Raw genomic sequence first — 17,178 nt, 5'->3', positions numbered from 1 at the left:
CCCAGTGTTTCAAACTCCATTCTTTTCCCCTCTCACTTTACAAAGACCTTAAGCTCCAAAATATTTCCATGAGTCATTGACCGATGTCTGAAATTTTGCTTTCCAAGATTTTAATAATATAATGAAAATAGCTGCCATTTGTCAAACAGCTTTTATGTGCCAAGTACTGTGCTGCTATATATGCTCTCTCATTTAACTACTAGTTTATAAAGGAGGAATTATTGTTATTCCAATTTCACAGTTCAGGAAACTGAGAACCAGAGGGAGTTTCCATAATGTATTTAAAGTCACACCATCAGTAGGAAGGAAGGACCAAGGCCAGCCTTTTGCTTGCTCTGCTGTCTGTGAGGGGTTCACTGCCTTCTGACCAAGAGAATTTGACGGCAGCTAAAAGCATCTGCCCCTGGGACAAGCCGCAGCCTGAGCCTTTATCAGCCATGTATTTCTTAGTATGAATGAAGGGTCAGAGGTCACCTTTTGATGGAGTAGGAGTCTGAGAGCATCACATCTCTCAAGTATGCCAAGAAGGGGACCTAATGATGGAAAGGGACTCAGTGACAAGTTGGCAGACAAGTTTTGTGAACAAAAAGGTCAAAGTGGCGTGTCAGCAGCTCTCTGAGGAAGCAGGGAAGGGCTGGTCAGCTTGGGGTGTTTTATGACTTCTGAGGCTGGGTGACAGACAGCCTCATCACCTTAGCCCTACGAGGCACACAGGGCCCTGGCAGCGATGAGACACCATCTGCGGGAAAATCCATATTTCTATGGACTGAGTCAGGGCTAAACTAGCATTAGGGTAATCCAGCACGTTTGAATTTCATCACCATTATATCATTTAGACTTTGTAAATGTTCATTATGATATTTTTGGTAGGTTGGAGTAAGCTGTCTATATCTGAGGTATATTCCTTTAAACCTACATTAACAAAGTAATAAAATGAGGTGTTGGCCAGTTAATCCCCTGTAGTCACATCCTCAGAAGTGTCCAGGCAGCAAAATGAACCACAGTTAGAAGTGTCCAGAGGTGGCCCTGAGGGCACAGACCTTGACCATACCGTGTCACTTGGAGGAGATGTTGGGATGACCAGAGCTGAGCACCTGGGATGAGGCATTCCCCTGCCATGGAAGACTCCACAATCTACATACCTTGGAATCCTGAGACCTTAGAAAAATGGTCCATGATCTGCACCCCTCCAATCCATCTCTCTCAAGAACTGGACATCAACATCCTTAATTGTGAGGTGGCCCCTGGTGGCTGACCTGGGCGGGGGGAACACCCACTCATCACCTGGCACGTGCTAAACATGGCTATATACTTGTCACATGTGGCATTAAGGGAATTACTTTTTTAACTGACGCACAGGACCAATGTTTGACTATAGGTCAGAGTGTTGGGAAGCAAGACTATCCTGGAACCATGATTCCATCATCTCATGTAAGACCAACTCAACACAGGTCAGCACCTCTATTCAGGACACAGCCTCTGCCAGGCTGCGTGAGAGGTTTGATTTTTATCCCTTGCTGGACTTTCTGGTGTCCCAGATCCAACTCACAGCCCTCTCTCTTCTCTCCTGGAAAACTGATGGCAGAAGACCCCCCCAAGTTCCTTCTCCAGGAATTACTGTCAGCCCTTGAGGATGAGCTGACCCAGAGATTTTGCCCTGGAGATGCTGCTCTTCCCTCCCGGGCCCCTCCCTCCCTCTATACCGGGCTCCACTCCTGATCTAAACCAAGCTGAGCTTAGATTTCTCTTTCCTGCTCCTGCTTTCTCCCACTCACCTCTCTTTCCTTACTCCTCTTCTCAGTGACACATCTCGGACCCCTGAGCCCTTCAGCTTTGCTCTCCATCCTAGTGAATGTTAAAGTCCACACACAGTTGGCTCTGATCTCCAAGAGCACCCACCCCCACCAGGCACATTCATGCCTGAGAGGAAGCGAGCCTCCAAAGCTCTGTTCAGCTTTGGGCCAGCTTAGCTGAAGGGGCCAGGACTGCAGAAACTTGCAGTGCAGCCCACGTCACGCCTCTTCCAGGAAGCCCTCCCCCAAATGCTAGATCCCACTCATTTCCTTTCCTAACCTTCTGTAGTAATCCACGTCCGTGCTATACTTATCAACTATTCATTCATTCAACAAACACTTATTGAGCTCCTACTACGGGATAAAGCACTTCCTGAACAAGGTTCCTGCCCTCCTTCTTACATGTCTGTGGAAGAGACAAATAATAAACAAGAAAACAAATAATAGAATTTAGTACTCTGAAATAAGTAAAGTAGGGCAAGGGAACAGAGTTTACTGGTGGTAGGGTTTGGTTGGGGTGGGGATAGATATTTTAAATTAGGGTGATCAAGATGTGACGCCTGAGCAGACCTAAATGAGGAACAAAAGCTAACCATGTGAAGATCTATGAGTAGGAGTGTCCCAAATAGAGGAAATAGCAAGTGCAAAGGCCCTGAGACCATAACAAGATTAGGGTGTTGAAAACATGGCAAGAAGGTCAATGTGGCCGCCACATAGCAGGCAAGGGGAGGAGTGATGCAAGACGCTGGAGGGAGTCAGGGTGCAGATTGGACAAAGGCAGGGCTTCTCCACCTCAAACCTCCTGGCGTCTTGAGCCAGATACTTCCTTGCTGTGAAGGATGTCTAGCTGCATCCCTGGACTCTACCCACTAGATGCCAGCAGCACCCGCCTCCTCCACTTGTGACAACCAAAAATGTCGCCAGACATTGTTGCCAAATGTCCCCTGGGGGAAAATCACTCCTGGTTAAGAACCACTGAAATAAGGCCATGGCAAGAGTATGGATTTTATTCTATGTGTAAAGGAAAAGCCATTGGAACACTGAGAGCTGGGAAATAACATGACATGATTTATCTTTTAAAAGGGCCCTCTGGCTGCTGTTGGGTTAAAAGGCTACAGAAGAACAGGAGCAGAGGCTGGGAGACCCACGAGGAGGCTCCTGGCCGCCTGGGTGAGAGGCGAGAGCGGCGTGGACCAAGAGGCAGCAGTGGGATGAGGAGAAGTGATTCAAAATAAATTCTGAATCCAACAAGACTCGCTGGTGGATTGGATATGAAAGGTTATGAGGAAGGTAGAACCAAGGACGATTTATAGGTTTGGGGTCTGAACAATTGTGGGAATAACGAAGTCGTTAAAATGGGGAGGACTGAAATAAGACTTGAAGAAAAGTAGTTTGGGGGTAAAAGTTCTAAATTTGAGATGTCCATTACATATTCAAGTGGACATGACAGTGGAATATCAGAGCCTGGAGTCCAGGGGAGAAGTCCAGAATCCAGAAGTCCTGGATTGGATTTAATGCCTGGCAGGATGAGAATGACAGAGAAAAGGAAGAGGATCCTGGACTGACCTCCAGGGCCCTCCAATATTCAGAGTAAGGAGGAGAAGCCAGCAAAGGAGCAGAGAAGGGAGACCAGTGAGAGAGAAGGGACATTAGGAGAGCTTTGTGTCCCCGAGACACCCCGGCCCCGTAACTATATCCGTCTTCCACTGTCCTCAGCCAGGTCACCACATAGCTGGGGTGGTCCTCAGGAACTCATTTGTGTTCAATGTCAACAACCACCACAAAACCAGGTTCTGAACAACCCAAAGACTTAGCAGAAGTTTCCTTGTTTAATCCTCAGGCTAAGAAGTACGTGCTGTTAGTCCTATTTTACAGCTGAGGAAACAAAATCAGAGAGCTTTAGTAACTCGCCCTCGATCACATGTGTTTCCAGCCCCACTCTAAGGCCTGGAACCCTGGACAGCCTGATTCCTCGTTCACGCTTTTTCTACAGTGCCGTGGGCCTCTCTCACGGGGGCCCGCTCAATGCCTGGCACAGGCCTCGTTCCCACCATGGCAGGAACAGCTCATTTCTGCCCAGGCTTATCTGAAATGCTTTCACATCTACTACTGCATTTGGGAGGGGCAGGCAAGAGCTAGAATCACTCATACAGGACAAGTGACTGTCAAGGTCCCTCACCCAACCAAGGGCAGGGCCAGCACGGGGACCTGGAGTCACACTCCTTGCCCAGGGCTCTCACATCTTGCCTCTTATAAACAGAGCCAAGGCGCTTCCCTGGCTGGCAACCATATTCAATGCAACAGCCCTCTCCGGTAGGCAGGGATGATACCATTATTTTCATTTTACAAATTAAGAAACAGGCTCAGAGAAGTTCTGTGATTTGCCCAAGTTACTCAGCTAGGAAGAGACTGAGCCAGGAATAAATCTTTATCACTTAATCTCAGTATCACTGAGTCGAAATAAATAATCTAAATCTGACTTAACCATTTTTCTTTCTTACATAACAACTTTCCCAATCCATACAAGAAATAAGCTTCAGACAGGTTTGCGGAATTTTCCCACGCACAAGAATTGCCAGTCAGAATTCTGTAATAGGTCCATAAGCATTTAAGAAGTTGAAATGACTAGAAGGTGGACATTCTGTGTACTGTGCCAATTTAAAATTACTTTTTTTCCGTAATCATAAAAGCGCTTTTAAAAGAACCTTTGAAACATATTTCTTGATTTATTAAGCCCCCCACTTTCTGACATGTCCCACACTTTTTTAGAAAAATTCAAAAAAACAACACTTACAAGCCCCACCCCCAAAATATTTTCTTTCATTTCCAAGATACAGAGATGCTGACACATGGGCATAAAATCTGGAGTCAGGCTTTGGTGTCTGACCTCCTCAAATAGGAAAATGAAAACATTTCTAAGTGTTCACACTTTCCCTGTAGAGGGACTCACAAAACACTCTTGAACCCAGACGAAAAGGAAGGTAATTCGTTTCATGTATAAGAAACATTCTTGGTGGTGTGTCATATTCTGAGACAATCGGTTCCACTTGTCATTGCAAGTTTCAGACAGAGTGGAAATATGTTTCTTTTTCCTTTTGGGCACAGAAAAAGTCAGTCAGCATTTGTTTTTTCCTAAAACAAAACAAGCCAGGTGTGACAGCGATAAATTTAAACAGCCTCTCGGCTGCTTTGCTTGCGGTCCACTCAAGGTCCCCAGCGCTTGGCTCAGTATAATCCACCTGCTGGGTGCGGGGGGCTGGGTATGATGTGACAAATGTCTCTCTTCCTCTATAAATGTTATTTAACATGTGCAACTAGCCTGGTGATATTAATTTTACAGGGAATAGTGGAATGAATGGCAGAGAAAAGAGAAGGATAGGCTACAGAGATGAAAATTATAGTAGAAACAAGTCCGTTTTCTCTTCTGCCCCACTGCCCTGCAACCTCAAATAGAGATGTCTCAACTGTCTAGAAAGGAGCGTTAAATCTTTGGTCTCGACAGGAATTCAGTGTTTCAGGAGATGTCACTGATAATCCTCTTTGAGTCTCTGTGGTGAAAATGGGGCCCAGTGGAAGGGCATTTTACAAGAAGAGTTGGAATGAGCCCCAAGGGAGCAAAGAGAAATACAGAAGAAAGGAAAAGGTGAAGCTTCCACGTGAACAAAGAGGCAGGCAATTTCTCATCTCTGATCTGTCCTCAGGGGCTACATTAGCCAGGCTCTCAAGAAAATTGGGACATGTCACATTTGTGGCCCCAAAGTAGAATCTTGGTGTGGGTCACTCTTTCATGTACCCTCCGCTGGGAAGGGAAGGTCTGAGGTCAGTGACAGACTGTCGGCTGGGTTGAGGGCTGGAATAGGATGAGGGTTTGGTTTACCTGAAGATGTCAGCTCCAGTGTCCACTCTAGGAGCCTTTATGCTGTTTATACCAGGAGAGAAATTTAAACCCTCTGCAGTGGGGCAGCCTGGAGCCTCGCTCACCAGAAAATGTTAGGCTCTCTGCTCTGGGCAGGAACTGCTTAAGAATTTGACAATGTCAACAATTTAATGGTATCTTTGCCCTGTTGTCCTTATAAAAATACACTGAGGGGGAAGGATGTGATTTGTGGGAACAGAAGCTTCTTCCAGAGTCCCTGCATCCACACTGGAACCAAAGCATTGATCCCGGTCATAAGGCAGGAAAGGCTGTGATTGCCCTCTCATGGCTCCCAGTGCGGGAGAAGGACGTCCTGTGCCCCTTGGACAATTATGGTCACATCTAGGGGAACGGAATCACAGAAAAATAGCTCTGCAATCATGAAATGGGAGAAAGATGGTAGAGAAGGTGGGACAAAGACAAAATAGGATTGATGCTGTTTCTTTGCTGGGTCTGCCAGAGGAGCAGCAAACCTCAGGGATGAAAACATTTCGGGAAGTCATAGTTCTGATAAGGTTGAGTAGCTCTAAAGAAGAAGATAAAGGAGGAGAAGCAGGAGGAGAAGGAAGGGAAGACAGCTCTCACTTCCTGAGGGCCTCGTTGGTGGCAGGTATGGTACCAGTCACTTTATACATCTTTGTCACGTAATCTCCACAACAGCCCTAGGAAGCGGTAATCAGCTTGACCTTACAGATGAGGACTCTGATGCCTGGAGAACGTAAGTTACCCCAGATCACACAACTAGGCATCACAGAGCTGGGATTCAACCCCAAGTTTGTCTGGATTCAGAGCTACGCCCTTTTCTAAACCATGCTGTCATCTACACCAGTAGCTTTTAAACTTTTTTAACCATGACTCATAGTGAAAAAAGACATTTCCCATCAAGATCCAGTTTGCACACATATGTGTAAACATAGATACAACTAAAACAAAAGTTTCATGAATACTTTCACTCGCTACATGTAACACACACTAATTTTTAAAAAATTTACCTTAATCTCTTTCTCTAAAAAAAAAGAGAGAGTTGTGCCACTAAATTGATTTCATGTCCTCCTAATGGGTCTCAACCTATACTATGAAAAATATTTTCCTTTCCTCTACTCTTTGACAATTGATGTGAAACATTTTTCCACTTCCTGCTTGATCTTGTTGGATGCTGGGCAGCATCTTTGCTACTGAGGCGTGCTGCTAATTATGCACCCTGCACCATCCCTCTGGTAAGGGGACATCATTAATCAAATATTTCAGAAATTACAAATATCTGACCAAGCTGTTTGCTTGGAAAAGAGTCAGTCCAGGAAACCATCCAGAAAACATAATCACCGATCTCGGGCTCCGACTCGTAATATTTTAAGCAGTTGATGCATGCTTTTGCAAAAGAAACTATTTCCTCCGCTTTTCAGAACCTAAAGGACTCATCGGCTCTGATGGGGCAATGCAGTCACCACCTAACAGTAAATGCCAAAGAAAAAAAGAAAAAAGGCATTGTGGGGAATCTAGCAATCCACCATCAAGAGCAGTATTGTCTCGCTTGCTTTTTGCTGAGTCCACCCAGGATCTGAAATCAGATGCTTTGCAGGGGAGGGTCTATGTCTCCGCCTGGCTGAGGATTTGAGGGATGATTTTGTTTCGACAGCTAGGGGCAGTGACAGGGTTGGCTGAATCAGATTTAGGTCATGGAAAGTGAAGTCGAGATCAGGTGGCGCAGTGCAAGTCAGCCCTGATGAGCCGTGGCCCCGGTGACTTCACTCCAAGCAATGTGCATGCTAATTGAGAAAACATGTTCCTGTGATGGCCTCATGCAAAAATCCAGATTTATGAATTTTTTTTATTCCTAAGAATTCCTTAAATATTTGCCGTGCGTGTCTCTACAGCCTCCCGGAGTACCTTTCCTTCTTACTGAGTAGCGCTGTGTTTTTCTGCTGTGGCCCAGGTCAGGTTTTAAAGGGTGGGATTCTGACACAGAACAACTTGTGGAGAAGCAGGAAGAAGGCAGGGAGAGGAGAAAAATACCCTACACCTACCGTCCTTTTCGTGGGGCAGGAAAAGTAAGTGATGCCCACCACGTCCTTGAAAAGCAACTGTGTACGAAGCTCAACGAGGGCCCTTCTCGGTGCCTCTGGCCCTTCATTCATAACGTCCTCTGGGCTGGCTAAACGCCCCCACCCCAGCTTTAGGGGCGGAACTCAGGCTTACTGGGCACTTGCTCCATTCCAGGCTCTGGGCTAAGTAAGGGCTTTCCAGCATCCTCTCCCCTCACCCTCACAACTACCCTCTGAGATTGGGATTATGACTCCCTTTTACAGACGAGGAAACTGAGGCTTAGAGGAACCAAGTAAGGTGGTTATAGAGCCAACAAGAGGCAGAGCTTGGATCTGAAGCTAGTTCCATCTGATTTTCTCCCAGTGCTTCTTCCATAAAATCCTCCTTGCAGGACCTCCCCTCCTCCAGGAAGCGTCCCTGGAGGGCACCATGTCATTCAGAAGTCCCTTATACCCACACATTTAGTGCTTCTTCAGCTAGTTCTCATTTTGATACTGCTCTCAATTGCTCCAAAGTGTGTTAATCAAGATAGATAGAAGAGCCTGCAGACAGGTTTCATTTGGTCTGCAAGGATGTCTTGAAAGTGAAGAAATTATACATTCAAACTCAAAGATTGGACTTTTCTTAAAAAGTTGGAAGCTCTGGCCCCAATGGATCTACCATCCCACAAAGCAACAGATGGCCTATCCCCTTTCGATGGGGCATACCCTCTCTAGCTTACCGCAGTCCCTGCCAGTCCATGGCCCGACCTCATTTACATTATCTGATGTGCCTCTGAAGCCATTTAAATTCTGACTCCTGAGCAAGCTTCTTGAGCAGGCTCATCATGATCACAGTGCCCGGTCTTCTGGGTAGCATATTAATAAAGATGCTAATGGGGAGAAGAAAAATCAATCCAGTGGCCTGATATCCAGTGGACCTACCTCCCCAGTGGGGAGGGGACCGTCCCCCTTCAACCACAGGTTATGCAATTCAGCAACAGCTGCTCAGCCACTGACCCTTGGTGTGGGAGAGCACACATGCCCTGCTGCCACAGAAACATTCACTTCCCCCTGCTTCCTTCTCTTGTAAACTTGATAAGACACATAAAATTTTAAAGAACAAGTTGTTGGAGGAGGAGTTGTTATGCGGGGTAAGGAACCAAAACACTCTTAAAGCTGCCAGTACAAATGGCCATTCTCAAGAAATGCCTTATTTAGAGAGCATTGCATAACATTTCTGAAATAAAAGTCTCAGGAGAAGTTTGCCTCTGAAAGAAATTTACAGCAGAACATCCACAAGTTTCCCTTACTCAGGTATTACGAGGCAAAGATAATTCAGAAGATGAAATGTTTGGCTAAAATTCTATCAAAATGAGAATGTTAATTACAGAACGCCAAAATGTAGGTAAGTAACTGCCTAGAGAAGGCTTCAATGCTACCAAAAAGATTTCTTCTTCCAAATGCAGCAACGCTTTACATGTACAGAGACGCAAAACAGGCAAAGCTGATGCTGTCCCACCTGAAGGCAACAAGCATGAAGGAGGACTCCCTCGGGTCAGCCCCACTGAGGGAGAACATGAGGGAAGGGAACCCATGTTTGCTGAGTGCCTACTGAGGGCCTATGCTGGTGTCCACCAACATCATCCCACTTCATGTGCACCACAGCCCGACGGAGCAGGTAATACTGTTATCTCTGCTTCACAGGAGAGGAAAATTGGGTGCAACACCCTCTTGCATCTCTGCTCTCCTAGATGTTCATCTCCTTCCTCTCTGCTTATCTGGTCCAGCCTCCAGCTATGCTTAGAGCCCAGCATGACTGGTCCTTCATTCAAAATCACAACCCAAAGGGAGCCTGCCTCTCTTGGCATCTCCCACACACCATGGGGGTTCAACACTTACTTACTGACAAGGATGAGGTGGTACCCCAGTGTGTTAACCTCCGAGCCAGGTCTGCTCAGGTCCAAACAAGGGATGGCATTTCACCAGACTGGGCACATGAGAAATGCAAGTCTCTTTAACCACATTTCACATCCACAGTGATGAGGGGCTGAGACGGGAGCTCCCTCCACCCGCAATCTGGGCTGAGCTTTATGGCTTCCACCACACGTTCCTCCTCGCGCTCACTTAGGAACAACATACAACACGCAGACAGATGATACATACCACCAACCCTGGCTACTGAAGGACCAGCCAAAGGAAATGGAACAATCAGCCTATCTGCACCGAATAGCAAATACTTTGTGGTTACTGGGAGACTATTCCAGTTGTAGTGGATTGTAACTGCCCTCCACGTGGAATGGCTTCTATGTGAAGCTTGGGCGGTTCATTCCCACTGACTTCAGAGCCAGATCCTTCCACTTGTGGGGCTCCCCACCTGCAGAAGCCACCACAGGCAGTGCCAAAACATCTCCATCTGCTTAGCCTGGTGGTGAATTTTCAGGGAAATCCTGACTGTCTGACTCTGACTAATACTACTGCTAATAAAAAGACTTTCCGCACGTGAAAGAGGTTAGCCACACTCTTGGGCAATTCAGAAAGCATTGTTGCTAGTCCCACCTGACAGATTGCATCATCAGACCAGTCAACCTCATTCCGGGATTTCCCTAAGTCTCCTATGTCTTTTTTTTTTTTTTTTGGTGGTGGTGGGGGTGCTCATCAGGAACCAGCTACCAACTCTGCCAGCCCTAACTCTTCCACAATTTTCTCTCTCCTGCCACTTGGGGGTGAGTAGCTAGTAGGTGTTCCTATAATATCCTTCAAAGATACTATTCATTTTAACCCTTTGCACTATGATAACCGAAGGGCTCTATTTTTTGTCCTCCAGTGAGATCTTGGGGTAGAGGTAAGGATAACATGAGCTGTTCTCCTTGAGAATAAACCCAGGGCTACAAGCACCATCCCTCCAGCCTGGCATTGCTAGCCTACTTGTTTCAGTCAAATGTCACATTATTGATTCCCATTTATTCTCACAGCTTGGGCACAGTTGTATTAATTTGATATCAACATGTACTCATGTTGCATTAAGTGCTGCCAGTGCTGGGGAGGATTCGGCTTCCTTGTTCTCTCATTCAGGGAAGGGACCTCCTGGGGCCAGAGTGTGATCCCTTTAGTAAAGGAGGGAAGGATTTCCTCTCAGTGCTGTGGACACCTGGGGCAAGCAGTCTGCCTGTGTTTTTAACAGCATATGGCAGACAAGGAAGCCGCCATGCTCTAATACCACCTGTCCCTTCCCCCCACCCTTTCTGGTTTTCTTTTCATGTGGGTCATTTGTAGTCACACTGCATGGAGAAAAGGCAAAGGATGATGCCTGGAGGGACCACAGCACCGAGGTTCCTGCCAATGGCTTCCTGGAGCCTGATATGCTGGCTCTTGCAGGATGAAGCCCAGGCTGGTCTTCAGAAGCCCCAACTCCATGATTAAATAATAGATGTATTATTTAATAAATAATAAATTCTGACAGTAGGGCCTGGAATAAAGGCTCTGATTGATAATTTTCACAGGAGTTCTCAACTGAGAGCAGTAATATCCTTTTAATAAGCATTTATTCGTACATGGGGCGGGTGGTATTTTTGGTTATCACCATGATTTCTGGCATTTAGTAGGTAAGGTAAGGATACCAAATGTCCTGCATTATGTAAATAGGTCACACAACAAAGAATTATCCCCAAATGCCAAGAGCCCCAATGAGAAACACTATTAATTCAATACACTTGTCCAATAGATTGGGAATGTGAAGCCTGAGAAGTTTCGTGACTTGCTCAAGGTCACAAAGCTACTTTCCCTCCTGTCTCACAATTCAGGAAACTATCACAGGAAGTTGACCCAAAATACAGGAGAAAAATATCAAGACATTATCTCAATGTTTCAATCTGATTCCTACTGTGTCATAGTCTGAGGCCAACAGTCCATAAAGACTCCTCAAAAACATGTAAAGTAGCCCATAGAAGAATAACGAAAACATCATGCAGCATGAGAAACTCTTCTTTATTGTATGCTTTCATTTTTCTGGTCTTGGCCAAACTTTGTGGCTGAAGGTCTATCCTCCTTGGCTCAAATAGTGACAATGCCATCCTGTGCACACCCAACTGAAAGGTCAGTGACCCCAAAGTCTCCGTTTCTTCAGCTGCATTTCTGCCTCGAGGCCATCCCAGTTTTACCATTTGGAGGTAGGATGTTAACTGTCTCCCCATTGTCAGGAAGCAAGGTCCCTGGGAACTGGTTGGGTAAGGGTCTTTCATCTCCATTTATTTGCCTGATGCCATCATATGCTGTTCTGTGAAAGTGGTCCATCACAGTGTTGATTTCTCAGGACTCGCTAAGGCTGGGAGCTGATGGTTTAGCTGATGGTTTGCAAGATCAGAGGGGCCAGGCAAAGAAAGAGAAAACCTCTGGGAACATGGGTTGTTTGCTCAGAGATGTCCATGGGTTTTAAGTGAATCCTCAGCAAGCCTTCCACTGCCTCCCGAGAGCAGAGTATCTGCTGCCAGCAAAGGTCCCGAAGGTCTGCTTTGGACTCAGAAGTTCCTCCAAGTTCTTACTGGGAGAAGACAAATGGCGGGGCGTCTGGTCCCTCGTCTCGCACTGATGTCTGCTTGGGAGTCTGGGCCCTGCCCCTGCTCCACGCATGGTAGGGAAGAGGAGTGTCTCCTTTGGAGTTTCTCTGGGGCTCCAATGCAGCTGCTGCTGCAACAGGACACTCCGTGCATGTGCAGCAGCAGTGCTCAGCACTCACTTAAAAGTAAAGTTGCGTGATTTTCTCATCAGTTTAATCTCAGTAATGATGAGAAACTTCCCTCGGGCTCTGGCCCTGCCCTGCCATGCCCTACCCTCCCTGCTGATGTCGGCAGCTGGGGCCCCCTTCCTGGCCATGGCACAGATTTCTCCATGGAAGAGAAGGGAGTGTGAAGCCTCAGACCCTGCTCCTTCTGGCCCTCCAGGTTGGGGAGATGTGGGGTAGGCAACAGAAGGTGGGAAGCTCACTCCTTGAAAAAGGCTAGGGTGCAGAAAGAGTCACCAATACTAGGAACGACTGCCCTGAGTGGACCCAGATTTCCAATTCTCTAGAGGCCTGGGCAGCTTTAGGGGTAAGATGGCTGCCCAGGGAAGGCCTTGCACCAGCAGCTGGTTATAAACCCTCTGAGGCACTCCTACAGTTCCACTAAAACATGTGTCCCCATGCCCCAGAGACCTTGGTTTCCCATTTGTGGTGCCTCCTAACATTTTTCCCTTCAAGGCTGCCCTTTTTTTCACCTGCATAAAAATGTTGTGAAAAGCAAGGGGGAGGGGTTCGCCAGCATGTAATGTTAACCCCCTCCCCCTCCACCCACGCAAGTATGAGCATTTCTTCTGTGAGTCAACGCCAGCAGGGCCAGTCTTGGCCCCCAGACCACTCTCATTCTCCCCCAACCCCAGTCTCAGGTACCCCCTGAACCTCTGGGAACACTGCCCACGATGGCTTGGCATTTGGGTTGCCCAGGCTGACATATGACTTATTCCACAGAGGAGACCCACCCGACTTAATGTAGCCTTTCTTCTGTGGCTCTGCAGAGGGAGAGAGTTTCAGACGTTAGGGAGGAAACTGTAAACACTGCGCAAAAGGGCTGGCAGGGGCCAACTGCCGGGGCCCTCTCAGCACTGCTCTGAGAGGGAGAAATAGTCCCCTCCAGCGGACTTAACTGACAGCTTCAAGAGTTTGAGGACTCGGGAGAGAAGTCACTGGTGGGCCTTCCACCACCATTTCTGAATTTGCAGAATGCAGCTGGCCATGCGCGTGTAGGGGGGAGGAAGGGACTGGCATTGGCACTGGGTGCGCCTAGAGGATGGAGCCAGGACAATTAATCAAGTGCCTTTTCTCCAGGATTTCCATTGGCCTCAGATGACAGATGGGGCAGAGGCACCCAGGAGAGCACTATTTTGGTTTTCAGCTGGGAACGTGCACTAAGTTTTCCTTAATACCCACAGCACCCAAAAGGCTTTGCTGTAATACACTTTAATTCACGAAACACCCATAAATTATCCTTCAAACGTACAACTTCCAACCTGGAACAACTTGGAAAAACCAGCCTAGCAAGCAAGCTCTTTTTTAATCTCTCAAGTCACAAGAGAAGAGAAAGTTCAAGCAGAAAACACCTTTCATGAGAATCTCAAAGATTTTTTTTTTCTTGAAGGAAGGAGAGTTGTAATCAAACACAGCTAAGCCGCTTGTTTACGTTGGCTCAAAGATGCCGCTCCCTGACCCCTGTGTCCTCTCTCTCCCTCCCTAGGTCTTCGCCGCCTGGACCCAAGGCGCGTCCCGCCCCACGCCTCCATGCCAGCGTCTCCCACACCTGGCAGCAGACAGCTGGAGCTGAGGCGTGTGACCCAAGTAGCAGCGCCGATCCTTGGCGACCTGGGTCCACCGCGGCTCCGTGGGGGTCCCTGGGCGCGCAGGCTTCCCCTATCAAGCCCCGGGGCCCTCCCTTGGGACTCCCAGCCCTCCAGCGACGCGCAGAGGAGCCCGAAGACCCTTGCTCCATTCCCTGCACCAGGTCTAGTGCGCCCTGCCCGGCTCGCCCCCTTACCTGGGGGCAGCGTAGCACTTTCGAGACTCGGCGCTCACCCCAGCCCGCGCGCGCTGTGCACTCGCCCTCCGCGGCGCAGACCACCGCTCCTCCGGGCCGGCGCGCTCGCAAGCCCGCGCATCCCTCTCTCCACGCTCATTCGCTCTCCCTCACTTGCGCGCTGTTCCCTGCTAGCCCTGGAGCTAGTAGTCTAGCGCAGGCGCCAGGGTAGCCTCTCGGACTTCGGGCCATCGGGAGACCGGGAACTCCACTACAGAGAGAGCGTTGCTCCCCCGCCTGGCCCGCTCCCCCAGGCTCCCGCGCTCCTGCACCCACTCGGGACGCTCGTCTCACAGCTGCACTGCAGCCTGCGGGAGCCTCGGGGGTGCCCGGAGATCTAGCCAGACGGGATGCATGCACTCTTTCCCGGGGAGCCCAGCCACGCCGGCCCGCGCCCCTGCCCGCGCTGCGCCCCTCTCGGCGCTCGGCTCGGGGCAGCCTGACTCACCGCTGCGCTCCCCTCGGGCTCCCGGCGCTCTCTGCCGTGCCGAAGCGCCGAGCTGCTCAACACAGGCTTCTTGAAATTTTAGCCCCTCCTCCCGGACTCCTGAGTCACTCGCTCCAAATCCTTCCCCCCACTCCAACCCTCTCCGGCCCCAGCCCCGCACCTGCTCTGGCTGCGCGGAGGTGCCCGGCTGTAGGGGGTCCTGGGGCCCAGAGATCAATCGCTCCCAGGAGAGCCGGCTCGACCCAGCCAGGGAAGGATTCAAACCTCCAGAGGTCAAAGAGAAACGCACAGGGGCCGGAGGGGCCGCGCGCGCGAAGCACAGACGCCGGTTTTCTGGGGGCACCAGGCAGTGGGGCTGGCCCCGGACGCCACCAGGCTGGGGGTAGGCGGAGTTCCCCCGAGCCTCCCGCACGTCCCTGCCCTTCCCCCTCCTTTGCCTGCCGCCAACATCTCGGGGGTCCACCTGGAGTTACCCTCCGAGCCCCAGGCTTCGGCTGCTCCTCACAGCGGAGAGAGAGAAGCTGAGAGAATTTTTTGCCCAGGACGCTTCCCGTCACGCCGGGAGAAGCAAGCACCCGGGGGAGCTCCGGACAGGTGCAGGGACTCCAAGAACCGGAACCGGCTAGAAGACCCCCGGGCAGGGGCGAGTCTGGCTTGGGGACAAGGGGCAGAGGACTTAGGCGTCAGGATCTACACTCAGGACCTTAACTTGAGGCCCTGGATTCTGGAAGCTTCCTGGGGTCCCTGACCCCTCTGAAATTGTAGGCAAATTTGTATGTGTGTAGTGCGTGCATATTTCTGAGTAGCGAGTCTGCAGCTTTCATCAGTTTTGCAAGGGGTCTATGACTCTAAACTATGGACAGCCAGCCCTCTGCGCCACCCCAGGCCCTACCCAAATTCCTGTTTATCCCCGCAGTGCGGACTTTAAGTGAGGCCGATCTCCTGACTGGTCCTCCAAGATTTCTTGTGTTCCATGGATTCAGAGCCTGACAGGGGAGCTTACCTGACCCATGGCCTGCCCTTTCCCACCTCAGCCCCAGACTAGCAAGGCAGAAGTACCCCTGAAGTCCGAGTTTTCACCAGGTGTGCATCAGTAACTGTAATAACGTTCTGGGGGATTCCTAGGCTTTGAAAATTCACATGCCAACTCCCTACGGTGTTGAGCTCAGTCAGATGCCTTCCCTCCTTCCTTGAGCAAATTGCATGCTGACCCCTCACCCTGTGCCCCACGCCATGAAGGAGGACCCAAGTGGGCAGAGAGGCAGAGACAGGGAGAGGAAGTGAGTCTCCCTTGTTGGTGAAGCCATGCCAGCACAATTCAGGGGAAGGTCACTCTTAGGTGCCAGGATTTAGTGAGGCATGGGAGTTCCTGTTATAAGTCCAACGGTGGCCCTTTACCTCCAGTGGAGGGCACTTGAGCAAGCAAGGCCCTGCTTAGGCACTTCCAGCTCCCTTGACACAGATTGGTCTGCAGTCTCCAGTTCTTCCTGTTTTCGCCTTTGTCCCCATACCTAAGTTCGCCCCATTGATGCATGCTCTGAGAAGGATGAGGCAGGAGGAAAGCCCCAGAACTGAAGTCAGCTTTAGCTTTGGCATAGCCTCGTATTTCCCAGCAAAGACCCATCCACTTCTGAGGTATTCAGATACAGACTGGTGGATGAACATACTTTGGAGGTGAGTGCAAGCGACTGGGGACACTGTAAATGCCCCTCTCTGCAGAGGTCACATCAGATACTGCATGATCCATTAGGAAATTTATCATCGTCAATTAAACAAAGGAATTTCCTGACAACAGGACAAATTCATTCATCAATCATGTCACGTATACATGTGTTTGAAAGCGCCAGCCCTAAGCCTTACATCATAGCTGCCCGAGGATCTAGGGATGAAGCTGAAAATTTTAGAAGAACAGAGAATTTGGTTGTTGAATGCAGAGCTTTTGCATGTGTCCTTGTGGCGTCACCCAGAAGGACAAAAGGATTTGGGGGCACTTGTGGTTCTTTTTCATGTGGTGTGTAAGAGAGAAATGTAAAAATGATGTAAGCAGCATAGGAGCCGAGATGCCTGCCCCCCTAATCGTCGGTCATATTCTGATGACACATATTGCTTTAATAAGAGCTCCTTTCCATCCTAAGCTGGCTCTGTTTCTGTCCCTGAACTTTAAGGATCTTGAGTAAATAAGAACCTATAAAAAACAAACACTGTGAAGATTAATTATCGAGAGGCTAGTATGTGCTAGGCCCTGTGAGATGGCTGAGGTAGTGTTCTCAGAGAGCTCATGTTCTAGTGGGGGCTGGATTGTTAGGCCCTGGCCGTGTTTATAACAGTCTCCCCAGGTCCTAGCACAGGGCCTGGCACACAGTAGGTGCTCAGTAAATGCTTCCTGAATCCAACAATG

The 17,178-nt window shown here is 49.1% G+C and overlaps 1 protein-coding gene across 7 annotated transcripts in view; it reads right to left on the bottom strand.

The window, feature by feature from the left end:
- The window catches only part of NGF (nerve growth factor), a 149,788-nt gene that overhangs the window by 34,918 nt on the left and 97,692 nt on the right, over nucleotides 1-17,178 (bottom strand). Inside the window, exon 1 of one of the 7 annotated variants that reach the window (XM_070267182.1) lies at nucleotides 14,941-15,114. The exons of 4 other annotated variants lie outside the window; for them this stretch is intronic. The gene's annotated coding sequence lies outside the window, so the exon portion shown is untranslated. Of the gene's footprint in view, nucleotides 1-14,293; nucleotides 14,913-14,940; nucleotides 15,115-17,178 lie in introns of those variants that run through there. 2 more of the 7 variants (XM_001496187.6, XM_070267180.1) reach the window with 2 other exon arrangements.

Source organism: Equus caballus, chromosome 5 (genome assembly GCF_041296265.1).
Source record: "Equus caballus isolate H_3958 breed thoroughbred chromosome 5, TB-T2T, whole genome shotgun sequence".
Lineage (NCBI taxonomy): Eukaryota > Metazoa > Chordata > Mammalia > Perissodactyla > Equidae > Equus > Equus caballus.
The sequence above is the reverse complement of the archived record's forward strand: the minus strand, read 5'-3'. Positions and strand labels throughout refer to the sequence as shown.